Below are 27,153 nucleotides of genomic sequence, written 5' to 3' on the forward strand. Positions count from 1 at the left end.
CACACACACACACACACACACACACGTATGTGCATATATATGTAATAATCAATGACATTACATTACATTGTATTACATTATAAAATAACATATAAATAATAATAAAAAATAAATATACATAAATACATTTTAAAAATGGATATATATAAATATCTATCTTCTACTGGTTCTGCTTCTCTGGAGAACCCTGACTAAAACATATACACACACACACACACACACACACACACACACACATCCTGCTCTTGTTCAAAACAGTCTCATTTATTTTATATTTATATACATTTTTATTATATATATTTATATATGTATATGTTTATAAATATATATAGGCAAACTATCTTCCAAGAGGAAACACCTGCCCTCCATTGACTGGTGAGGCCATGGATATACTACTGTACGTCAAAAATCAACTATATTCAGACACAACAAATCATTACACTATGTTTTATACTCCAGAGAGGTTGGAGAGAAGGATATAATTTGTTTAACGCAAAAAAAAATAGTTTCAGGCAACACAATGATTCACAGATAATCTTTCCTCTTCCTTATCTTTGATTTAAAAGTCTCACTTAATGCATTAGCTAAACATGGCACAAAAGATTCGGGGCAGGGAGGGAGGGGGAGTTGCTGGCAAGACTTAACGAAGCAAAATTATCTAACAGGACTCTTGGGTTCTTTCCCAAAACTATTTAAGAAAACTGAAAATATCTGAAATGAGTAAAAAAGGTAATATCTCCTGCCTCTCTACAAAACAATACTTCCAAGACCTGGTTTATCAAAAATATTTTGCACAGGGGCGCCTGGGTGGTTCAGTCAGTTAAGCATCCGACTCTTGATCTGGGCTCAGATTGTGACCTCACAGTTTGGTTTGAGAGATGGAACCCCATATGGGGAAGTGCCCCCACAGGGCGGAGGCTGCCTAGGATTCTCTCTCTCTCTGCCCCTCCCTAACTCTCTCAAAATAAATAAATAATTTTTTTTTAATTTGCCCAAAACCTATCTGAATGCCATTAAAATATCTATAGAAAATTCAAGTAATAAGGCAGTTTACCAAATGCAAGAACAATATGTATTATAACTCTAAGGGCACTTCCATTTTGATAAGAAGAAAAAAAAAAAGTTTCCATTTTTCTGAGCAATTTCTGATGTAGCCATTGGTCCATGATCCTTATCCTCTTGTGTAAGCCTCAGGGAACACAAAACAAAACAAAACTAATATTTATGAACATGTATTTCAAATCAAGAAAAAAAATTAACACATGAAAAACTTTAAATTTAGAAGTCTCAATATGTACTTTTTCACAAGCCAATAATAAAAGTGAAGCCTTAGAAGTAGATACAATTGTCAACTGTAACAGTTCAGGGTGTAAAACCCTATACTCAATGAGGAGGTCTGAAGGCCCTGTCTCCTTTTTTCCCCTTTACCATAAATGTTTTCTGTATATTCCTGACCATGTAACCACTAAATACAAAAATTACTAACATGTAAAAACTACTTCTGTTCTCAATTTTGAGACTACTTCCCATAAACTGGCAAAATTTTTAAATTAGCTTCAAGTTTTGCAATTAATTCCAATTAGAAAAATTTGTTTAACTTAAAAGAAAAACAAGGATATTTATGAAAAGCCCACAGCTAACATCATACTTAAGAGTGAAAGACTGAAAGCTTCCCCCTAAAATAAATCTACAGATTCAATGTAATCTCTATCAAAATTCCAAAGGCCTTTTTTTGCAGAAATAAAAAAGCTGAACCTCAAATTCACATAGAATTACAAAGTATTGCAAGTAGCCAAACAGTACTGAAAAAGGAGAACAAAGCTGAAGGATCACACTTCTCGACTTCAAGTCTTACTACAAAGCTTACAATGATCAAAACAGTGTGCTACAGGCAAAAGAAGAGACATGCAGACCAACGGAATAGAACTGTGAGAATACAGAAATAGACCCATACATCTATGGTCAACTGATTTTTGACAAGGGTGCCAAGACCATTCAATGAGGAAAGAACAGTCTGCAATAAATGGTAGTAAGTGGACATCCACATGCAAAAGAACGAAGTTGACCTCTCTATCATACCCGTGGACAAAAATTAACTCAAAAGGATCAACAACTTAAATGCAAGAGCTAAAACTATAAAACTGTTAGAAGAAAACACACAGATCAATCTTCATAACTTCAGATTTGACAATGGATTCTTAAATATGACTAAAAGCCCTAGCAACAGAAGAAAAAAATAGATAAATTGGACTTAATCAAAATTTAAAACTTTTGTACATCCAAAGGATACTATCAACAAAATAAAAAGACAACCCACAGAATAAAAGAAAATGTTTGCAAATCAAAGGTTTAGTATCCAGAAAGTAAGCAACTCTCATAACTCAACCACAAAAAGACAAATAACTTTTTAAAAGGGACAAAGGATGTGAATAGACCTTTCTCCAAAGAGGACATACAAATGGTCAACAAGCACATGAAAAGATGCTCACATAGTCTTTGCCATTGGAGAAATGCAAATCAAAACCACAATGAAATAGTACTACTTACTCAACAAGGATGGCTATAATTTTTTAAATGGGAAATAACAAGTAATGGTGAAAACATGGAAAATTTGGAACCCTTAAACATCGCTGATGACAGTATAAAATGGTGCATGTGCTGTGGAAAACAGGTTGACAGTTCCTCATATATAGAATGACTATATCACCCAGCAATTTCACTCCTAGGTATTTACCAAGGACTAGAAACAGGTTCTCAAACAAATACTTGTCCACAAATGTTTATAAAAGCAACATTATTCACCATAGCCAAAAGGTAGAGACAACTTAAATGCCCATCAATGGAGGAATGGCTAAACAAATTGTGGTATATACACAGGAAATACTACTCAGCCTTAAGGATGAATCAAGTACTAATATATGCTACAATACGGATGAACCTCAAAAACATTACATTAAGTAAAAAAAGTAAGACTCAGTAAGTACATACTATATGATTCTATTTATATGAAATATCCAGAACAGGCAAATTCATAGAGACAGAAAGTAGATTTGGGTTGCCAGGGGCTGGGGAAAAAAAGAGAAGTATATGCTTAAAGGTACCGGGTTTGCTTCTGAGATAATGAAGTGCTTTGGAACGAGAGAGAGGTGGTGGTGGCACAACACTGAATGTATTAAATGCCACTGATTTGCTCACTTTAAAATATGTCAATTTCACCTCAATTAAAAAAAAATCAACAGACCAATACCAAATGTCATACATAGCCTTTTTTCCAAGTGTCCACAGTACAGGTCATTTCTAAAAACTGATAGTCTGGGGCACCTGGGTGGCTCAGCTGGTTAAGCATCCAACACTTAAAATCTCATGGTCCAGAGCCTGCTTGGGATTCCCGTCCCCCCCCCCCCCCCCACCAAATAAATAAGAAAACTTAAAAAAAAATGATTATCTGTTAAGCCATAATTTTACAGGGCACATTTTCCAATTTTATTTATCTATCTTGAGAGAGAGAGAGAGGGCACAAAGGAGGGGCAGAGAGAGAGAATGCCAAGCAGGCTCCGCAATGCCAACACAACCCAGAGCCTGATGCAGGCCTCAATCTCACAAACCCTAAGATCAAGACCTGAGCCGAAATCAAGAGTCAGATGCTTGACTGAGCTACCCAGGTACCCCACGTTCTTCCTTTTTAAATGGGAGGCCACATGACCAGTAAGTGTTACTGGTCAGAAACCAACGGATCCAATTCAAACTCTACAGAATACAGGAGACTGAAATGGTGTAGTGAGTCATATACAAAGAAGACTTTTAAAAACATACTCAGGGCGCCTGGGAGCCTCAGTTGGTTGGGCATCCGACTCTTGATTTTGGCTCGGGTGGTGATCTCAGGGTTCCTAAGATCGAGCCCCATGTAGGGCTCTATGCTGACAATGAGGAGCCTGCTTGGGATCCTCTATCATCTCTCTCTCTCTCTCTGCCCCTCCCCACTCGCACTCTCTTTCTCTCTTCTCTCTCTGGCACTCTCTCAAAATAAATAAATTAATTAAAACTTAAGATAAAAAACAAAAAATATATTCATCCAAATTTACCCAACATAAAGAATGCTATCTCCTTCAGACTAGTTACTTTGAATATACTTATTCTGCTGTTGCACTACTAAAAATACTTTCAAACTTGTATAGTTTGAAATATGCTTTGGTCAGCTCAGGTGACAGACAAAAAGGTAATTCTCAATTGTATTTACACCTTATTTTTAAATAAAACTGGTATTAACCAACATGATCACCTGACCTGATCACCTAGGTTGGCCCTAAGTTAGCTAATTACAAACAACTCTAACTTCAAAGAATAAAGTTTTAGCACAAATTCAGTTACTTAAATCAATACACTAAAACTTTTGAAGACATGCTGTGTCTTCAGATCTGCTTTTGTCAAAGTAGATCCAGGCTTCGGAAAAGGTCCCCCTCCAGATAAACTGAAGCATTCACTGCCATCAACACCACCTTTCAGTACGTGTCCATCAACCTTCTCCTTTCCTTTCTACTCACAGGCTTCCTACCTAGAAGGGTCCTCTCCCCAGCCAATTACCAAAATCCTACCATCTCTTCAAGACCATACTCAAGTAACATCTGCTCCATGAATTGCTCTTTTGAATTCCAGAAATATTTCATGATCTGTACTGCTCACTTGGTCATCACATGCTATTTTTATACTGACATCTTTTAATATATTCTGGCTTTTCAATTATAGTTTTTAAGGAACTGGAAAATGTATCTTCTATCTCCAATGCAATTCACTGGAGATACACACTGAGTGGCCCACCCAAGAAACACAAGAGGTGTTTGTTTTCATTTGTTCTATATAAAGACTAGGACAGTATTATTAGCCTGGACCTGATGAAATGTGGTGAGTCTTGAGTAGCTGCCTAAGGAGTGTGGGTTCCATCCTACCATAATGGAGAATTGCAAGTTCCTGAGCTCCACAGCGATGTAGAAAAAGCAGTCCTCAGTCCACAGCTGCCAGAGGGGGAGTTGGTAAAGTTCCAACCCTTCAATCAAGAAGGAGCTCAGCAAAAAGGGTTAAGTAGGGACTCTACAATCAGGAGGCACTGAGTGTGCCACTGCCAGCTCAAGGACTCTGGGCAAGCTATAGGACTTTTTAAAAGCTTCACTTTCAGGGTGCCTGGGTGGCTCAGTCAGCTAAGCGTCCAACTTCGGCTCAGGTCATGATCTCGTGGTTCATGGGCTCAAGCCCCGCATCGGACCCTGTGCTGACAGCTCAGAGCCTGGAGCCTGCTTCAGATTCTGTGTTGCCCTCTCTCTCTGCCCCTCGCCCGCTTATGCATGTGCGCTCGCTCTCTCTCTCTCTCTCTCTCTCAAAAATAAACATTAAAGATAAATATGTAAGTAAACATTTAAAAAATAAAATTGAAAAAATAAAAGCTTCACTTCCTTTATAAAACAAGGATGATAAAACAAAAACCTACCTAGCTGTAATATTACATAAAATAACACATACCACAATGCCTACCAAAGAATAAACACTGCAGCCTGCCACCAATTCTCTGATATCAACTGGGTATCCTACAATTGCTACCTGGCGTTAGTATCAAATCCCACAAGCTAAGGGGCAAGACACCCAACAAGACTGCTTTTGCAGCACACATCCCCCAAGCTATCAGAACTTCTAACTTGGCTACAAATTCAAGGGCTCCCATAACCCTCATTCAAGTGCAGTAATTTGCTATAATGATTCACAGAACTTGTTGAGAACACTGTACTTAACCAATTACAGCTTTATTATAAAGGATACATACAACTCAGCAACAGCCAAGTGGAAGACATGCATAGGGCCAGGTCTAGGGAAAGAGAATGGAGGGATTCAGAACTTCCACACACACACCCCCCCCCTCTCTTGGGGAAATTCAGGTGTCCCCCTTCTAGCACATCCATGTGTTCACCAGCCTGGAAACTCCAGTGTCCAGAGTTTATATAAAGGGGTTCGTTACACAGGCATGGTTGATTGAATCATAATTTATGTATGACTGAACTCAATCTCCAGTCCCTCTCCTCACCCCAGAGATCAAGGGGTGGTAAAGTTCTGATCCTCTAATTGAGAGCTGAGTCTTTCCCAGACCCTCCCTTGAAACTATCTAAGGGCCCATCCCCGAGTCATGTGATCACCATAAACTCAGGTAAGGTTAAAGGGGGCTCATTATGAATAACAAAAGATACTCCTACCCCTACTCAGAAAATTCCGAGGGTTACTGAAGCTCTACATCTGGATCCAGGGACAAGAACCACACATTTCTTTATTATATCACATGCACATGAAGCTATTATTTTAGAAACCTAGTAGTAGGCTATCAAAATAACACAAGCATAAAGATGAGGAAGAAAAAAAAACTTCAAAAACTTTACAAAAGAATAGAAAAAAGGGGGTGGGGGGGTCAAACTGAATATAACAATTCAAGTCTGTATGACTAAATAGAAACAGACACATCCAGCAGGGAACTGAGGAAGGGACTGAGAATGAATTTAGTGTTAACCAAGTTGAGATTGAATCACAACCAGTGATTTCAAAAGGACCCAGGCAGATGAAGAATGTGCACCTAGAGACGGAGAAGGACATGGCAGACTCAGTTTTCAGACTTATCCACATAGAAGATTCCCTACCCGCCCCCCCAAAGGAAGCCCTCACTACTTAAGAGAGGATACCTGCTCGTGGTGTCACATAACCATCTACTAGAGACAAACAAAAGCAAGTTAGTTACTGCATTAAGCCTAAAAGGCAAGGGCTGACCTCTAGAACATACTCCATTTAATATTTTGGACTCTAAACAAAATGGTAATTCATTTTTAACATAAAGATTCAAAAAGAACCACATGACCTGGGAATGCAAGCTGGTGCAGCCACTCTGGAAAACAGTATGGAGGTTCCTCAAAAAACTAAAAATAGAACTACCCTACGACCCAGCATTTGCACTCCTAGGCATTTATCCACAGGATACAGGGGTGGTGTTTCGAAGGGACACATGCACCCCCATGTTTATAGCAGCACTATCAACAATAGCTAAAGTATGGAAAGAGTCCAAATGTCCATCAATGGATGAATAAAGAAGGTGTAGCATGTGTATACATATATGTACACACACACACACACACACACACACACACACACACACACACACACAATGGAGTATTACTCAGCAGTCAAAAAGAAGGAAATCTTGCCATTTGCAACTATGTGGATGGAATTGGAGGGTATCATGCTAAGTGAAATTAGAGAAAGACAAAAATCATATGACTTCACTCCTATGAGGACTTTAAGAGACAAAATAGATGAACATAAGGTAAGGGAAACAAAAATAATATACAAATAGGGAGGGGAATAAAACATAAGAGACTCATAAATATGGAGAAAAAACTGAGGGTTATTGGAGGGATTGTGGGAGGGGGGATGGGCTAAATGGGTAAGGGGCACTAAGGAATCTACTCCTGAAACCACTGTTTCAATTAGCACTATATGCTAATTTGGATGTAAATTAAAAATAAAATTATAAAAAGAAAGAAAGAAAGAAAGAAAGAAAGAAAGAAAGAAAGAAAGAAAGAAAGAAAGAACGAACCACATGACCAAATACCAAACAGAAATGCTAGGTCTTGTTCTTTGACAGAAAAGGACCATTTTATTACCTATCAACAGGAAACTTACAATGCATCTAACAGAAGTGTTTATTTTTTCAAGGAAAAGTTATGGAACAACCACAGAACATTTCAACAACATGACATAAACAGAACAACCATAATCAATTCAGAAAATCTTCCTGTTCAGATACATGAAGCAGGATAAACGCTTCAAGCACAGACACCATTACACAGATTTTACTCAAAGCTTTTACAGTCCAGCTTTTAGAAAGTACATTCAATAACTAGGAACTACCATTTTAATGGCCCACACTTCAGAAGCATCACAACTTATTTTACCCCACAATGTACATATTATAGAGGTGGCTTTTAGACAACAGGCTTGAGCACTGGAAACTTGATCAAGGCGAAAGGGCCCACAGAGACCCCCCTGGCTGAATACAGACATGCCCATCAAGCCACCCACTTCCAAATACTCATAGGCCATAACTATCCAAAGGACTGCTTACAACCAGACACAGTTACCAACAAAGGGAAAATTCCCCATGTTCCCATACCTCCTCACCTTCCCCCTTTAAAAACAGCCCTCACCTCCTGCCTCATGGCAGACAGCCTCTCCTCTGTTGTCCTGCCTGCTGCTCCCTTGAGGTATATTCAATGCGTTTCTATCCCTTTGTTCTGTCTTGGGCAAATCCTTTCACAGCCCGTGCCACTATCCCCCACCCAAACATCGCCCCACATCTAGAGGCCCCCATGTGACTGGCATAGACACCACACATATCATCACCTCCTCTTGTTGCTAGCATCCCAGAACAAAGTCTCAACTCTGTCTTTCAGCCAGTGAGGGTGAGAAATGGAGGAAGAAAGGGAAAGCAAGGAGTGGGAACAGCATACTGGGCTAGTCAGATGGTTCCTGGTATCAAAAGGGTACAATGGGCCCATGGGAATGACACATTCTAGTACTGACTGCGTTAATGAACAGGCTTATTGACTCAGGAATCTGAGAGACTGTGCCGGCTGCAGTGCTAAGTAAGGACGGGGATGCCAGAAGAGTGTGGTAAGAGCCCAGCGTGTCCCATGTTTCCAAACTCCAGACTGAAAGGGAGGCAGCACTGTTAAACCGGCCATGTCCTTGGAGTTTGGGTTTTTCCCAGATAGCAACACTCTCTAGACAGAATATAGAGTGAGGGCAAAATCCAAGCCTAGATCCCAACCTCCAACGGGAATGGGGTAAGGGACAGCTCCCTGCCCCACACTCCACAACATCTGATGTATTCAAGTTCCAAAGACTGCTAGAGGAACTCGAAGATGTTCCAAAAGAAAGCAGGTATGACACACTATCCCCACTTCCTGGACTCTGGGTCTAAGGCCAAATTAAAAGGACGATTCTACTCTGCACACAGAAAATGTCTGCATCAGGCAGATGGTTGTTTTTGTTTATAGTAGTACTTAATTCCCTTAGAGTATGTAAACCAATTATAACTATAGTTATTTACCTACATATAAACTCCTTGTTCGCGTGGGGGGCATCTTGCATCGTGGTTTATTTTCATTATCCTAAGCTAACAGTAGTGAGGATGCCCTTGGCTCAAACCACCCCCTAACTTGCTCCAAATACATAACCCACAGAAAGCCAAGCTACTCCCCCAACCCACTGCTAATTTCTGACAGGCTTAAATTCTCTCAGCCTCTGAAGATCCCCTCTCAATCAATTCACCAATGCTACCTTACTCCCAACACCTGAACCCCCAAAGCCCCCAAAATTCCTGAAGTAAAACATTTGTAAATACTGAGGGTCGGAGGGAATAGTCAATGTAAGTAACAGATATCCTTGAGCCATCTCTCCAGTTCCTCCCTCTTCTCTCACCTCAAGTCCTACTCCCCCCAAAAATCACCTTGGAAACCCCAAATGGTTACCCCTAGATTAAGCAAAATTCAGCCCTTTCCGGTTCTACTTACTTGTGAGCATTCCCAGTCCATCAAGGTGCTGAGCTCTAAATTTAGCCTTCCTTCTATCAAGATCTACCCTCCAAATTTTTTTAAGGCAAAAAGATAATATTTTTGTTACCTTGTTAAGCGACATTTCCAGCCCTAATGCTTCTTCCTAGTACAAAGGAAAGCAAAACAGGATCTCCATGACCAATGTTTACTGAATTAAATTACCAGGCCACTGTTGTAAGGAACTGCTCCTCAGATCAGACTGTCCACTTCCCTTTCTCAGAGCAGCAAGGTCACGTGCATGTTTAAAATGTCCTCACTTCCAAAAGCAACTGTTATCAGTTGCTCTGCTTCATTCTTTCCAATTATCACCAGTGAAATCTAGGACCTAACAATCAAGAAAAAATCCCTTCATTTTTTGTTACAAATTAAGAATTTACGTCTCAGGAAAATAAAATCAGTTCACAGTCTTCTAAATTTTTTTTAATGTTTATTTATTTTTGAGGGGGGGAAGAGGGAGAGAGGGAGAGAGAGAGAGGGAAAATGAACATGAGCAGCGGAGGGGCAGAGAGAGAGGGAGACACTGAATCCAAAGCAGGCTCCAGGCTCCGAGCTGTCAGCACAGAGCCCGACTTGGGGCTCACAAGCCGTGAGATCATGACCTGAGCTGAATCGAACACTCAACAGACTGAGCCTCCCAGGCGCCCCAATTGTCCACAGTCTTCTAATAACAAAACAGTTCTTCAGATGTAGGAGGCACTGTGAGAAGGGTGTGACATTTCTCTTAAGCCTCACAACCACCACAGCAGAAAAAGCACCGAGGCTACTCCCAGTGGTTAAACAGGTTAAAAAACAAAATCCCCTGCTCCGAATCACAAGGACAGGAAATGCTACCAAGGGATTCAAGCCCATCAGGCTAAATTCACAGTTCAAGCTGTTAATGGATTATTTAAACAAATAAGATAACTTGGTGTCTTCCATGCAAATATAAAATGAATACGTGTCTATGATTTTACTTTACTTACTAATTATGGCCCAAATAAGATGTTCCATCTGGCTCAAAAGTGAATCCAAAAAGCACAAACATATAGGCAATCAGAAATGGTGAAACGAGGGACACCTGGGTGGCGACTGCAGTTCAGGTCAAGATCTCGAAGTGTGTGGGTTCGAGATCCACAGCAGGCTCTGTGCTGACAGCTGAGAATCAGGGGCCTGCTTTGGATTCTGTGTCTCCCTCTCTCTCTGCCCCTCTCCTGCTTGCGCTCTGTCTCTCTCTCTCTCTCTCAAAAAGAAATAAACATTTAAAAAAAAAATGGTGAAACGAATTTGCTTAATAGATCCAAAACTTGGCCTCTTACAGAAGAGAGGAAAAGAGATAAATTGTATCTCCAAACCAAAAATTCATATCCATGTCTTAAGAACAAGAATAATTTGCGGCACCTCGATGGCTCAGTCAGTTGAGTGACTGACTCCTGGTTTCGGCTCAGGTCATGATCTCACAGTTCATGGGTTCGAGCCCCGAGTTGGGCTTCGTGCTGGCAGTTTGGACACTGCTTGGGATTCTCTCTCTTTCCCTCTCTCTCTGCCTCTCCCTTGATTGCTCACCCTCGCTCTCCTTCTCAAAATACATAAACAAACTTTAAAAAAAAAAAAAAAGAATTTGCATTGCTGTCAGTTACTGACAACTTATGAAGTTGTAAAATAAATGAAAAAACAAAAGCTGCAGACCCCATAGGCTAAACCTACCGGAAAAGTGCTCCAGACATCACACGGTTTCCAACGAAGACCCCAGTAATCCTCTGGGTTACTGAAAGACTTTCACAGAATTTCCTTACATAGCTCTTAATCACTATGCACAATGCCTATTTCTCCTTTTAGAAAAGAATCCACAGCTTCAACGTTTCCAACAAGCTCTAGAAAAACGGAGTCCTCTCCAGAAAACTAATCTTCCACTAAGATAACATTTTCTCTGTCACATACTAAGCCAGAAACTTAGATTCACTATGAATTTATAAATGTATATATACATACACATGCACATGCACATATGCACATGCACACACACACATACAAATACAGAAATAATCCACTAGATTGTCAAATTTCTTAAGAGATCTAGAACGAATGAAGGCATGGTTTTACTGAACAAAGACACAAGGAATTACTCTCTGGAGAAATAAAGACAGAGTTAAACTATCACTTCCAAGTAAATGACCCAAAATTAACTTCTTCAGTGTCTTACTGGCCTATTTATGTATCTTAATTTCTATCCTATGTTTTCCTCCATAAAAAAAAAAAAAAAAAAAAACAAACAAACAATCCCAGTCCAACTTCCACCTATGGTAAAGTCGATTAGATCTGCTGCCCCTACTGTTCCAGCTAATTGCAACTGAAAAACCCTGCACAAACAAAAGAAGACTCTGAAGGTGGAGAGAGAAAGGCACACCAGCTGGGAACCCGGGACCCATGGAACAACACAGTGGTGAATCTCCTGGGCTTTCCTTTTGGCTCATAGACCATACGGACATGGAGTTGAAGAAGCCAGTTATCCAGAAACGCCAAAGGGGGTTAGGCAAAAAAAGTCTCTTCTCTTTCAAAGGACCAAGAAAAGAACAGCACAACAAACTTTTAGATAACAACCACTGCACTCCAGCCAAAAACCACAGACAAAACTGTGGCCCCCGCCATCCACTACAGCATTGGCCAAGTAGGGAGCTAACCTTTCACTCTCACCAGGCTGTAACATTACACCTCAACATGACTCCTTCCCTTAGCCAATCCTTTACCCCTGCAGGGGTGATATCAAAGGCCAGACTTCCCTGCCAGGTAGGTTTAAGACTCCCTTCCCCAGCCACACAGTGTCTATGGAAACTATCTGTAGAGCCTGGACTTTACTCCCGTGACAGTTACAAGGCACTCCTTCCCATCCCCATGTGGGCAGTATGCGGCAAGGCCTAGTAGAGAGGCAAGACTTTCACCACCTCCATAGTGTGGGGTAGGAAAGCCACCCCTCCCAGCAAGGTCAGCGGAGGCCCATGGCAGGAAACAGTCAAGTTTGCAGAGTAGTATTCAGCGGACGCCTAGAGGGGAACTGAAATACCCACCCCTGCCAGGCAGCAATGAGGAGCCCCACTCTGTGTGCAGGACAGACTACAACTCACCCAAAATGAAACAGGTAATTTGAAAAGCCCTGTAACCATTAGGAAAATTGAACTCATAATTAAAAACCACTGGAAAAAGAAATCTCCTGGCCCAGATTGTTTCATCAGAGAATTACACCAAATTTTTAAAAAGGAGTTAACACAATCACTTCCAGAAAATACAAGAATAGGGAGCACTTTCCAATTCCATTTATGAAGCTAGTATATTACTCCAATGCAAAAACCAGAGAAAAAATAGTACAAGAAAAATAAAACTACAGACCGATATATGAATAGAGGCACAAAAATACGTAACAATGCATTAGCAAATAAAATTCAGCAGTACATAAAAAGTTGAATTTAATCAGAGACGCGTGGTTAGTTCAATATTCAAGAATCGATCAGTGTAATCCACAATATTAACAAACTGAAAAAAAAATCCACATGACCACACTAATCTATACAGAAAAATTATCTGATAAAATTCAATGCCTGTTCATGAGATAAACTCTCAGAAAAAAACTGGAATAAAGGAGAATGTCCTCAACTGGGTAATGAGCATCTACGAAAACCCTCAGTAAACATTATTATACTTAATGATAGAAGACAAAATGCACAATCCCCATTACTGGGAATGAGGCAAGGATGTCCCCTCTCACCACTCTAGTTCACACTGTACTGGAAATACTAGTCAATGCAAGGAGACAGGAAAAGGAAATAAAAGCTACACAGAAAAGAAGTAAAACTGTCTTTATTTGCAGAGGACATGATAGTTTACACAGACAATCCCAAGAAATCTACTCCAAAAACCTCCCAGAATAAGTGAGTTCAACAAAGTTGTAGATACAAGACAAACATTTTTGTCTATTTTTTAATGTTTATTCCTTTATTTTTAGAGAGAGAGTGTGTGTGTGTGTGTGAGAGAGAGAGAATGCAGGTGCAAGCTGGTGAGGGACAGAGGGAGAAGGAGGGAGAGAACCCCAAGCAGGTTGCACACTGTCAACGCAGAGCCCAATGTGGGGCTCAAACACATGAACTGTGAAATCGTGACCTGAGCCTAAGTCAAGAGTAGGACACTTAACCGACTGAGCCACCCAGGCATCCCCAAGATAAACATTTTAAAAAGCAACTGCATTTCAAGTGAAAAGGCAACCTACATGAGAAAATTTTTGTAACATATATGATAAGGGGTTTTGTATCTAGAATATATAAAGAACTAGTATCACTCAGTAATAAGAAAGCAAATAACCCAATTTCTTAAATGGGCAAGGGGCACCTGGGTGGCTCTGTCGGTTGAGCCTCTGACTTCATTCAGCTCAGGTCATGATCTCACTGTGTGTAAGTTAAAGCCCCACATGGGTCTCGCTGCTGACAGCACATAGTCTGCTTCGCATCCTCTGTTCCCCCTCTCTGCCCATCCCCCACACATGCTTTCTCTCTCAAAAATAAACATTAAAAAAAATTTTTTTAACGGGCAAAGGATCGGAATAGACATTTTTCCAAAGAAAACATACAAACGACTAATAAGCACATGCAAAGATGTTGGACATCATTTGCCATCAGGGAAATGCAAATCAAAACACCTCACACCTCCTGGGATGTTATAATGTAACTTCTCTATAATGTCCCTATAATCAAAAAAACAGGTAATAATAAGTGTGGGTGTGGATGTAGAGAAATGGGAACACTCACACACTGCCGAGGGATTGTAAAATGGTACAGCCTGGAGAACAGTCTGGCATTTCCTCCAAAATTTAAATATATGTTTACCAGATGGCCCAGAAATTCAAGTTCTAGGCGAACGCCAAAGAACAACTGAAACATACATGTACCCAAAAACTTGTACTTGAGTGTTCAAGGCATCATTATTCATAATAGCCAAGAAGTGTTCATCAACTGATCAACGGATAAATAAAATGTGTCCTATCCATGCCTTGGAACAGCTCATTATTCAGCCATAAGGAATGATGCACCAACACATGCTACAGCATGGACAAACCTTGAAAACATGTTGGGTGAAAGAAGCCAATCACAAAAGACCACATATTCTATGACTCCACTTACATGAAATGTCCAGAATAGACAAATACACCAAGACAGAAAGCAGATTAGAACGTGCTTCTAAGGGGAAAGGTTGGGGGTTAGGGAAATGTCACTGCTCATGAACAGAGGGCTTCTTTTTGAGGTGATGAAAATGTATTAAAATTAATTGTGGTAATGGTCGTACAACTCAGTGAATATATTAAAAATCACTACCAAATCCACAGCTGAGTTCTTTGCAGAAACTGACAAGCTGATTCTAAATCATATGGATTTGTTGGGGAACCAGAATAGACAACACAAACTTGAAAAAGAAGAACAAAGTGAGAACTCATACTTCCTGATTTCAAAACTTACCACAAAGCAACCGTAATTAAGACAGTGTGGCACTAGCATAAGGACAGACATAGACAATGGGATGGAGAGTTCAGAGACAAACCCATTTGTCTATAAAACCACAATATGACCCTGCGACTGCATTCCTGGGCATTTATCCCAGTGAAATGAAAACTTAAGTCCACACAAAAACCTGTATGTGAACGTTCATAACAGCTTTATTTATAACAGCCAAAAACTAGAACTAACCCAAAATACCCTTCAATGGATACATCCACACCAAATGCTAATGATCTTAAGGAATACCAAGCAAGAAAAAAGAACAAACCATTGATACAGGCAACAACATAGATGAACCTCCACGGAATTATGTTACGTAGAAAAAGACAATCCCCAAATGTTACACACTGTATAACTCCACTTATATAACATTCTTGCAATAGCAGAAATTACAGAAAGGAAGAACATATTAGTGGTTGCCAGAGAAGAGGGTGTGTGGCTATCCAAGTACCACATAAGGAATCCATATGGTGAAACTATTCTGTGTCTTGGCTGTATCAATGTCAATATTCTGGTTGCAATATTGTGCTACAATTTTGCAAGATGTTACCTTGGGGAAAACGTACATGGGTTCCTTTTGTATTGCTTCTTGCAACTGAAGTAACTCTATAATTACCCCAAAATAAAAACTTAAAAGAAAGGCAGAGGAAGATCTGACCACATACAGAAGAAGAAAAGGCAATGTGACCACAGATGCAGGGAATAGAGTGATGTGGCCACAAACCAAGAAATGAAGGCAGTCACCAGAAACTAGAAGAGGCCAGGAACATATTTTCCCCTAGAGCCTCTGGAGGTGGCACAGTCCTCCCACACTTTGACATCAGCCAGTGAGTCTGATCTTGGACTTCTGGCCTCCAGAACTGTGAAAAAAAAATTTTTTTGATGTACTAAGCCACCAAGTTTGTGGTATTTATTACAGCAACCACAAGAAACTAATATAAATACCCATCTCCTAGAAACATTATAAACAACGAACAAATATGTATGGAAAATGCCCTGACGAAGTCAGAAGCACAACTGCAAAAGAGAAAAACGTACACAATGTTAGAGGGCTTAATTCAAAATAAGAATATTCATGCCCCTAGTTTTTGAGAGTTAAATAAATCTGAGATAAAAAGAGAAATAAAAATAGCTTTGGGAATAATTATGTCCCATGTAGCCTGAGTTTCCCTGAAGATTAGCCCACTCAATACACAAGAACTATTTATAACAGTGGCTCTAGCAATGATTCAGTCTTGATTAACTCTGACTTCTAAGGTATTTCTTCTCAGAAGGCAAGAGAAGGTAAATTGGGCTGGTTTCACTCCAACCCTAAATAAACTCAGCAAAACAAGGTTACTCTAGCACCCCCTAGACTACTCTACATTACTTCAATCCTGCTTCTACACTTCTCTTCCGTTGTTACAGAGGACAAAGCAAATATAGTTCTTCTTTTAATTTAATCAATTGGTCTTAATTAACAGCCATGCAGAAAGTACAACTTAAGTTTCTATTTGTAGTTATTCACATTAGCAAGTATGTCAGTCCAGTAATTCACAAATTCTCCAGTTTGAATACTACATCATAAAATACCATTATGTACACACAGAAATAAAAACCCAGTAGTGTATGTTTACTGAATTTCACAATGATATAAAGGCACATGCAAGAGTATTAAGAGTGCCAGGGCACCCGGGTGGCTCAGTCAGTTAAGCATCTGACTCTTTATTTCAGTTCAGGTCATGGTCTCACGTTCATGGATTTGAGCCCCACATTGGGCTCTGGCAGTGTGGGGCCTGCTTGGGAGTCCCTCTCTCCCCCTCTCTCTGCCCCTCCTGCATGCTTCCTCTCACTCACTCACGTGCTCTCTCTCTCTCCCCCTAAAATAAAAAAACTTTAAAATATATTTTTTATATATTATATATATGTTAATGTATAAGTTTATAAATTTTTATATATATGATATATATATATAAAGAGTGCCAAAATAATCACAACACATGAAAGGGGAAAAGGGCAAAAGGATGTCTCATTTAAAAATCCACATTATAGGGGCGCCTGGGTGGCGCAGTCGGTTAAGCGCCCGACTTCAGCCAGGTCACGATCTCGCGGTCCGTGAGTTCGAGCCCCGCGTCGGGCTCTGGGCTGATGGCTCAGAGCCTGGAGCCTGTTTCCGATTCTGTGTCTCCCTCTCTCTCTGACCCTCCCCCGTTCATGCTCTGTCTCTCTGTCCCAAAAATAAAAAAACGTTGAAAAAAAAAAATTTTTTTTTTTTAATTAAAAAAATAAAAATCCACATTATAGGGGCACCTGGGTGACCAGGTTGGTTAACTGTCCAACTTTGGCTCAGGTCATGATCTCACGGTTCGTGGGTTTGAGCCCTGCTTCGGGCTCTCCGCTGACAGCTGGGAGCCTGGAGCCTGCTTCCAATTCTGTGTCTCCCTCTCTCTCTGCCCCTCCCCCATTTGTGCTCTGTGTGTCTCTCTCAAAAATAAACATTTAAAAAAATATATTAAAACTCCCACATTACAGAGAGAATCACCCTATGCAGCTAGTCAATTGTGTTTGCAAGGATATACAGGAACTTTGAGCATAACTTGTAATACAAAGCATACTCTTATTCAAATCATAATCTCTTACACTTAAAGCCACATAAGTATATTTACATAAAGTATATTTTAAATTTAAACTGGATTAAAACAGGCAAAACAGCAGACTCTGGAACTAGACTGCGTAGGTTCAAACCCATGTCATTTAACCTTTCTGGGCCTCAGTTGCCTCAACGGTAAAACGAAGACTATAATAGTATTTACAAGGGACACTGTGAGAATTAGAGGAATTACAAACTTAACAGCATTTTAGGACTGAACCCAATATGTAGTAAGCACGCAATATTAGCTTTTACAATTATTATTAATGGCTACTAAAAGAGAGCGTCACCAAGACTGCCTATGGACCTCATGTTTTACAGCTGCCATGCTTACCTTTCATCACAGAAAACCCACAGGTGACAAGAAGTGACAAAAATCTCAGTGATCTCTGTACAGAAGGCACTGATTTATCCCCGCCCTCTAGACAGTAAATCCAAGGACAGGAATTGTGTCTTATTCAACTGTGTCCCCATCACCAAGTTCATGGTTAAGTGTCCAAAAATATTCCAGTTAAGTAAATAAACATTACCGTGTTCAAGCCACTCCACTTACCATCATTTTCCTCTGTAAGCCCACAGAGGCAGATTTTTATTTAAAGGCTATGCAATAAAAACACAATTCTAAGAAAGCACTTGTATTACAACAACAGGACAGCAGAAATAATGAGAGCCAAGACAAAGCTGCCTTCCCCAAGATACCAGAACATTCCTGTGGGGAAAGAGTTACTATCTGAGCTAAAAACAATCCCCTCTCTCCACACAAAGAAGGCTGTGAATGGCTGCAGTGCTCACTTCTCCTCCTCCTGGTTCTCTTATTCCTAACTTCCGTCATTTGCTTTGTGACACCTGTCCATACCAGGTCACCAGCTCCACGAGTTCTCCCAAGGGGATTAACTATACACTTATTTTAAAGCATAAAATGGAGGTGAGCTCTTATGTGACATGGAAAACTAGGGGTAGCTTAAGTCTTCCCTTTATTGTCCCCAGAGCAGCAACCTACTTCCAGTGAGGAAGTTAACGATTTCAGTTTTCAGAAACCTCAACTGTGAAAGTCTGCTGATAAAAGTGGCTAATCACCCCTGGTCAGCTTTCATTGACGGTGCCCCTCAGACATGCCTTCCATCTGCCTCTGGGGTTATCACAGTAGGATCCCCGTGTCCCCACTGCCAGACAGAGAGGACCAGGTAAAGACGTGATGGCTGAAAGTTCACAGGGGCCTTTTTCGAACTTTCCCTCACTGCTACTGGGAACTCACCACAGGCTTTTCTCAGCTCCATTACTTTATCCAAAACCTTGCAGCCAAAGCGATCACAGGAGTCCTGTTATCCAAGAGCAATTAGCATAGAATGGAAAAAGCCACACAGTGATTTCTCTTAAACAGAGACATTTCACAATGATGAAAAAGAGAGACTGGATTAGAATTTTCACCTTCAAAAATGAAACGAAATAAAAATCAACTTATTTGCATAATGTATCTTATATTAACCAAAATTTAGGTTACACTCACAACTATGCACTAATTCTCAGGACAAGGAATTAATAAGGGATTGGGACATAATCTTGTGGCTAAACTGTAAAACGGCATGATATGACAATCTTGATTTCACATTTGCCTTTTGCAAGACAATTATCACAAAAGAAAAATTCTAGATTTCATCATTTATTCCCCTGAAGCCTCTCATGCTCCTTTTAAAGTCTTACAAGGCATCTCTCTTGTCATCATTCCTGCTGGTTTTCCTCATCAAGTTAATTAGCCTAACATGGCCAATTCTCACTAGCACCTCTTTAAAGGATAACAGAAAGTGCACAAATCTTAGGTGTGCAACTTGAGTTTTTACATATACATACACCCATGTAACTACTGCCCAACTCAACATACACAACATTTCCAATACCCCAAAAGGTTGCCGGAGGAACCACCGCTTCGACTTCTAGGACGGGGAAATAGCTGAACCTGTTTTGGGACTTCACTTAAATGAATCATATGGTATACAATCCTTTGGCTCCTTAGGTCTACGAAATCCATTCATGTGGACGCGTGTATCAGCAGTTCATTCTTTAACTGCTTTTATAATGTTTCCTTTTATAAATATACCACAGTTGACTTGTCCGTTCTACTGCTAATGTACGTTGGGTTTTACCTAATTTTTAGCAGCCACAAATAAAGGTTCTACAAACATCCTTTCACTTTTGTCTTGTTTTGGTTTTGTAGACATATAAATCCGTTCCTCTTGGATTCCAGCCATTCTAGAAGGTGTGCAGTAGCTCACTGCTTTAATTTCCATTTCTCTATTGACTAATAATGTTGAGCACCTCTTTTTTTTAATGTTTTATTTATTTTTTGAGAGCAAGAGAGTGTGAATGGGTGAGGGGCAGAGAGAGAGGCGGACAGAGGATCCAAAACGGGCTCAGTGCGGACAGGCTGACAGCAGCCCAATGCAGGGCTTGAACTCACCAACGGTGAGAGCGTGACCTAAGCCGAAGTCAGATGCTCAACCTGATTGAGCTACCCAGGCGCCCCTTGAGCTCCTCTGAAGGTATGTATACAGACCTTCAGAAATCCTCTAGTAGAAAGAGCCTGTTCAAATTTTCTGTATATTTTTTAATTGACTTTTTCTTATTAATTGTATACACACACACACACACACATATTTTGGGTAGGAGTCCTTGGTCAGATATATGAATTGCAAATTTCTTCTTCCAGTCTGTACTTTGCCCCTAATTTTTTTTTTTAATGTTTATTTATGTTTGAGGGAGAGAGAGGGAGAGAGAGCAGGGGAAGGGCAGGGGCAGGAGGACAGAGGATCTGAATTGGGCTCTGCACTGACAGCAGGGAGACGGATGTAGGGCTCCGTCTCACGAACCATGAGATCATGACCTGGGCTGAAGTCAGACACTCAACAGGCTGAGCCAACCCGGCACTCCTGCCCTTCATTCTCTTAGTGGTGTAGAAGGAGAGAAGTTCTCATTTTAATTTAGTCTGAAGTCCAATTTATCAATCACTGTTACAGTCATTGCTTTCACAGTCCTTTCTAAGAATTTTACTCTAGTATTGCTAGAGTACTAGTTCTCTGACTTGTGCTTCTGGGCTGAACAGTTCTCAACCTTGCTCTGAATGCATGAAATCCTGCATCTCTGCAGGGTTTCCAACTTCACCTTGCAATCAATTTGGAACGCACTGTTCGATGCTAGACAACTCTAGGGTTATGAATGTTTGCATGGAGATCACTTTTACAACTAGAGAATTCATTTGTGATTACTTCCATATTATAATGGCCTTCTGCACAAATATATTAAAAACCTAATGTGGGGCGCCTAGGTGGCTCAGTCGGTTAAGCGTCCGACTCGGCTCGGGTCATGATCTCACGGTTCGTGAGTTCGAGCCCCACGTCGGGCTCTGTGCTGACAGCTCAGGGCCTGGAGCCTGCTTCGGATTCTGTGTCTTCCTCTCTCTCTCTCTCTGCCCCTCCCCCCGCTCGCAATCTCTCTCTCTCTCTCTCTCTCTCTCCCTCTCTCTCTCTCTCAAAAACAAATAAAACATAAAAAAATTTTTAAAATCTAATGTAAAAATAAATGAAAAAATGTTATTCTAACAGTTTACCCCCAACACACTTACGAGGATTCTTCCCACTCCTTTTTCATGGCTTTGCTCCAGTGGATCCACCTTCACACTAGACCCTGCAGACTTTTATGATATGTAAGTTTTCTGTAGTCTATGAAACCAGAAGCCTAGAGGAAGTTATATGCCTGGTTCTGTTAAACTTTATTGACCCAACGACATCAAAGGGTTTACAATTCTCCTAAAACCCAGTAACAAAGAACTTTCTGCTCTACCCTTCACTAAATTAACAACGTCTCCAATCTGCAACCATATTGTTACCAAAACAACCAACACCTGTTTACTTGGTTATCAAGGGTTTCCTTCTCCCACCCCATTATTCTTCACACCCAGTCAATCTTCCATTCCGCCTTCAAAATGTGGTGGCAGACTCTGACCTCGGGTCTGCCAGTAAATGCCCTGCTTCTCTCCCTCACCACCTCTTGCTTGGAGTATGGAAACTGTCCTTAACTGGTCTCCTTACATTCTGAGTATCGCCCTGTCACCAAAATCATCTCTCCAGAACATAAACTTGATCATATTACTTACTTGACTAAGATTGTTTTACAGGCCCCACTGGGCACAGGATAAACCTACTCTCTCAGATGAGAATTCACAATCATTGCTGGGTTCTCTCTCAGCAACTTCTGCAAAACTCTGGTCTGACCCCTGGACACCAATGCACTCTCACTTGTCCTGACTCTCCACTGCTAACTCCTTTGGCTAGAAAACCTATCTCCTTTATCCTGCAGTCACTTCTCTTCCTATCTTAGCCACGGCCACCCCCAACAAAAGCAACTTATATGTGTTTCCACAGCTCTCTGTACCCACCACAACTATATGAGTCCCTCTCCCACTGCATTAATTATTTATCTTATTCACTGGTCTACAAACTTTTGGACCTGAAACTTCTCCCTGTACTCCATTATGATAAGGTCAGGAATTAATCATTACGTGCCAAAGACTTGGCAGGGCAATTCCATAAAGGCTCAAAGAAAGAATGAACGTCCAAGCTACTTTTATTCCATATCCTTTTTTTCCTATAGAGACTAGAACACTTAATGCAAATACGTCAAAGCAATGAACCAACCTAACGTAAGCTTTCGTTCAAAAGTCACCCAGCAAATTATTCTTTTGGAGTTTAATAAAAACCAAATCTTCCTTAATTATTGATTTTTGCTTCCTGTTAGAAATTAGTCAACTCTTTGTTTTAAAATAATTTTTAAAATAAAGGGCACCAAAAGTAAGATGACTATACCACTTAACCAAAGTAACTGTAGTCATCACCATATAAATCACTGTTGGATGCTAATGGAATGAAACACAATTATTATTTATAAAATATAACCAAAACAATCACAAACAAAATTACTTCATTGAAAACCGTGTTCCTATATATCTCCTTAACGCGTAACAAATCTGTACGATACCGGAAGACCATATGGCAGTTAAGAACAGAGTTGTTCCATTCGGTGCCTCAGTTTCCTCATTGGTATAACAAGATGAGAAAGTACTTCACAAAATTGCTAGGTAACTGAGTCAGCACAAATAAGGTTCTTGGCAGAGTAACCGCATAGTAATAAATGTCAACTGCTATCATTGAATACTTTTAACTTTCTTAACCCCTTTCATATATACATTGCCTTGTTTTGTTTTGTTTTCTTCACAATACAATGAGCTTGTTTGGACAAGAAATTCTTTGCCCGGTCCAGAGAGGAGACACTGACAAAGAGGTTATACGTTTTCCCGAATGTATTTTAATTGGCAGAGTAGGAACTGGAAACCAAACCTACCCCAGCCCCAGGCCAAACTGACCAAATCTCCAGGTAGCACTTTGGAAGAAAAAGTCTTTTAGGTTTTCCCCACTGTTTCCTCTTGGCGGTCAGCAACAGGCAGATGGGGGCAGATGAACTAACCCATTAGGTCAAATTAAAACATAGGAGAAGCCTCACTTTCACAGTACCTGACACATAGTGGGCACTAAAAGACAAGAACTACTGGGGCTGAAACACAAAGTGCTACCGTGTTTCTCAATGACAGAACAAGGCAAAATCAAGCCTGCTATCAAAAAGAAAAGTCACTTGATAATTACGCTCATCTATCACATCAAAGTAAAACGTGGCAAGAGAAACTTTTTTAAAAAACCTTTAAAAGTCGGACAATTTCCTTTTATTCTCAAAAATCAACAGTTGCAAAAAGGACTTTCATTAAGACACTTTTTGAAAACTCAACTAATTATATTCCATGACATGTCTTTGCCCAAGTAAGCGACTGACGTGTATAGACAGTATTTCATCTCTGAAAGCCCTTCACCATACTTGTTACTTCCCTGGGCTTAAACTGAATCCCAATACTCAGCCGCGTATACAGCCACGTGCATATGGAATACAGTTAATGAGCTTCAAAGGCAGATGCAATATTCCGAGGAACCCAACTGAAGCAGGTAAGTACAAAGGAACCAAAAGGTCCCTGAGGCATCTTAAGTGCCCTACCAGTATTTCTTCTCTTCAAGGAGCAGGTAGAAGTTAAAAACACCTCAAGGATCAGGCTTGACAGCAGCTCCTGGCTGGGGCCTACCTTTCCTTTCGTGGCACCGCCACTCGGGCACCTATGGGCAGGCATCTGGCGCCTGAAGAATATACACAGATCAGGGCTGGCACGTGGTGGCCACTTGGGACGTTTTGCACAGTGGCCGAAACAGGAGTATGTCCGGGGCGAGGCAGCTCCCAGACCCGCTCACATCTGGAACAGGAAGGTCTGGACGCTAATCTGGGCCGTCCAACGGGACACCTGGCCCTCCTCGCCCCGCAGCCGCCTCGCCCTCGCCTAGCCGGCCCGCGCGGTCCCAAAGCCCCCCGACGTGTCCCCAGGCTCCTGGAGCAGCTTCCCCGCGCCTCCTCTCACCTGAGCCCGCGACGCCGCCACCTGCGTCAGGACCCCAGTTCCTGGCCAAGTGACCGTTACCTGGGCCGCAGCCCGGGGAGAACCTCGGCTCCAGGGGAAGAGCCCGTGAGACTGCTCCCCCTCCGCCAACTCGGGAATCCCCCGGCCGCCGCCGCCATTTTACCGGCGCGCAACCCCCACCTGATAGTTCCAGCTTCCCACCTGCGACCAGCAGAGGACGTCGAGCGTCGCCTTGGGGGACGCGTGGGCGACCTGGAGAACCCGTGGGGGTCACAACCTCCGAACAGAACCCGCCGCTAATTCATCCCGAAGCGGGGAGGCGTCCGGCCCGTCGCCCTAGTAATGCGTCCCGGAAGGCTCCATCCTGATTGGCTGCGAGCTCCATGACGAGACGGCGTCCCCGGCTGCGTGGGAAGCCCGGGTTCCCAGCGCCCCGCCCCTGCTCCCCTGCGGGGGCCACCCCGGGCGTCCGTAGTCGAGGGCTCCCTTAAAGGGGCCGCGCTCTCTTCCTCTTCTGGCCCTCCCGAAGAGGGGGGCGGTGTAAGGGCGAGTAACAATAGCAACAGGAAACCACGGAGGGCATTGTCCCAGGGAACCTCACCGTCCAGCCACCCCCTAGCTTCAGACTGGAAAACAGAAATCTGGGGAATTGAATTTACAAGCCTACTTTACCAGCTCGAGGTCCCGGAGCAAATCAGTGGTAGAACCAGTTCTAGAACTCCGGTTCCTGATACGCAGAGCCAAGTTCTCCCTAGCAGGCGCAGCATTTCCCCCTTCCTAGAGAAACTTCTCCTCCGAGCGCCCACAGCCGTTACTAACCCTCGTAAAAGGTGCTCGTCGCTTTGCACTGTGGTGTATCCGCCCCCTGACCTACAGGATTCTAAAGATCCATAATGGTGGGACTGTGGTTAAACCCCTTCATTTCCCACACTACGCTTTCCTCCTGCTGGCCTTCAACAAAGAGTAAAAAATCTTTAAAAATAACAAATATAGCCACTTATCACACACAGCCACTCAGCAGTCATTCACGTATGTTTATGTATTTGTTTATTCAACACATCACGGGATGGGGGGGGATGAATTGTCTAAGTACAAGGTTCATGTCCTCACAAAATTTATAGCGTAATAATAATGGACATATAGGTTTGGGAGGCAGAGCTTCAATACAGCAAAATTATCCCTCAACTTCTTTGTGAATCAAAAGTTCCTGAGCTCCTTTCCTAAATCGGCTTCACAACCTCTCCAATTTTGTTCAGAAATACGGAAGTATTTAAGATGTGCTAAAATTGTCATAGAAAACGACCAGAAACAGCAGAGGTAAACACCAATACAAAAGCTGACTCTGCCAATTATCTCTATAACCCCAGGCCTCATTTTTAGCTTTAAAATAAGATTGCTAGAATAAAAGATCTCCATTTTTCGTGCAACTCTTACACGTTTTTAAGTTTCTTGATGTCAGAGGCCAGGGGAAAAACCCTGAAGGCACTCCTGGGTTTTGAAAGCAGGGACTATGCAAATAGTTTATCTTTGCATCTCTGTAACTGCTAGAGCTGAGGAAGAGAACTCTGTATTTGAATACAACAGATGTTAAATAAAGATTAACGGACTTGAGTGAATCACCCTGGTGTCTTCTCTATTTCACCTTCTAGCCTTTGGCCTTTCTTGAGGGTGAAGGTGGGACCTAAAGGAAAGGACTGAAACTGGAATCTTGAGGGTATTCGCTCTTTTTTTACCCAAAATACTCCCAACACCCACCACATTTGTGAGTTTCCTACACCAGGCAGCTCTCCAATTCTCTCTGGACACAACTGGGTATCCTCCACTGTAACTCAATTCAGTACTAACTACTCAGAGTTAGCGCAGACCCCACAGGTTAAGGGGTCAGTCGTACAAGGCTGCCCCCCACTTCAGACACCAATCAAAAGTTGGGGCCTCTGGTACCTCTGACCATCCAGCTATAAACTAGGAATTCCCACAACCCCGGTGCTCTGGTTCTAATTTGCTAGAACAGCTCACAGTACTTGCATTTACTGTTTATTGTCAAGGATACAAACTCAGGAACAGCCAAATGGAAGAGATGCACAGGACAAAGTATGGGTGGCTTGGAGGGGACACGAAGCTTCCATGCTCCTCTGAGCATGCCAGCCTCCGAGCACCTCAGTGTGGGTACCAACCCAGAAACTTTCAGAACCCCATTAGTTAGGGTTTCTTAGTGGAGATTTCATTACATAGATGTGTTTGATTAAGTCATTGGTCATTGCTGATTAGCTCAACCTCCAGCCCCTCTCCCCCTCCCTGAAGGTAGGTCAATTAGCTTGAAAGTTCCATGATTGGTTCTCCTGGCAACCAGCCCCCATCCTCCAAGGGTCAATCATTAGCATAAACTCATGTAGAAAGGAGCTTGTTATGAATGACAAAAGACCATCCTATCCCCAATCACTCAACAAAATACTATGGTATTAGAAACTCTGTGCTAGGAATGGGCACAAAGACCAACTATATATTTATTATAGCACAGTATTACAGAAGGTACAAGGAAAAAGACTTGAAGGAGAAATACAAGAAGTATGGCATTCAAGCACCCTGGCTCAGTCCCACTATGGACACTTCAAGACTTGAGCCCAAACCATCTGTTTGTAATCTCGGAAAATTTGTGCTACTGTCATCCAGGAAATTAGGGCCCCGCCCCCTCCAATAAGTGAACTCCAACAGTGTACAAGTGACCTTCTGGACATTTCCTGTGGTGTTTATCTGCTGGAACTTTCCACACTGACCACTCTTGTACTGTGTGCTAAACTCACTGCTTAAACTTCATGAACTTATAATATAGTTGGGCATCTCTGATCATAAACTTTACCAGTCAGGTAAATA

At 41.6% G+C, this 27,153-nt stretch overlaps 1 protein-coding gene across 6 annotated transcripts in view; it reads right to left on the reverse strand.

Annotated features, from left to right (window-relative positions):
- LCLAT1 (lysocardiolipin acyltransferase 1) overlaps positions 1-24,618 on the reverse strand; it is a 184,031-nt gene extending 159,413 nt beyond the window's left edge. Inside the window, exon 1 of one of the 6 annotated variants that reach the window (XM_003984353.6) lies at positions 24,484-24,618. The gene's annotated coding sequence lies outside the window, so the exon portion shown is untranslated. Of the gene's footprint in view, positions 1-9,705; positions 10,078-19,035; positions 20,157-24,282; positions 24,418-24,462 lie in introns of those variants that run through there. The other 5 variants (XM_045054728.1, XM_011281295.4, XM_019827716.3 and 2 more) reach the window with 5 other exon arrangements.
- Positions 24,619-27,153: the final 2,535 nt, after the last annotated feature.

Source organism: Felis catus, chromosome A3, assembly GCF_018350175.1.
Source record: "Felis catus isolate Fca126 chromosome A3, F.catus_Fca126_mat1.0, whole genome shotgun sequence".
In the NCBI taxonomy this organism is placed as follows: Eukaryota; Metazoa; Chordata; class Mammalia; order Carnivora; family Felidae; genus Felis; species Felis catus.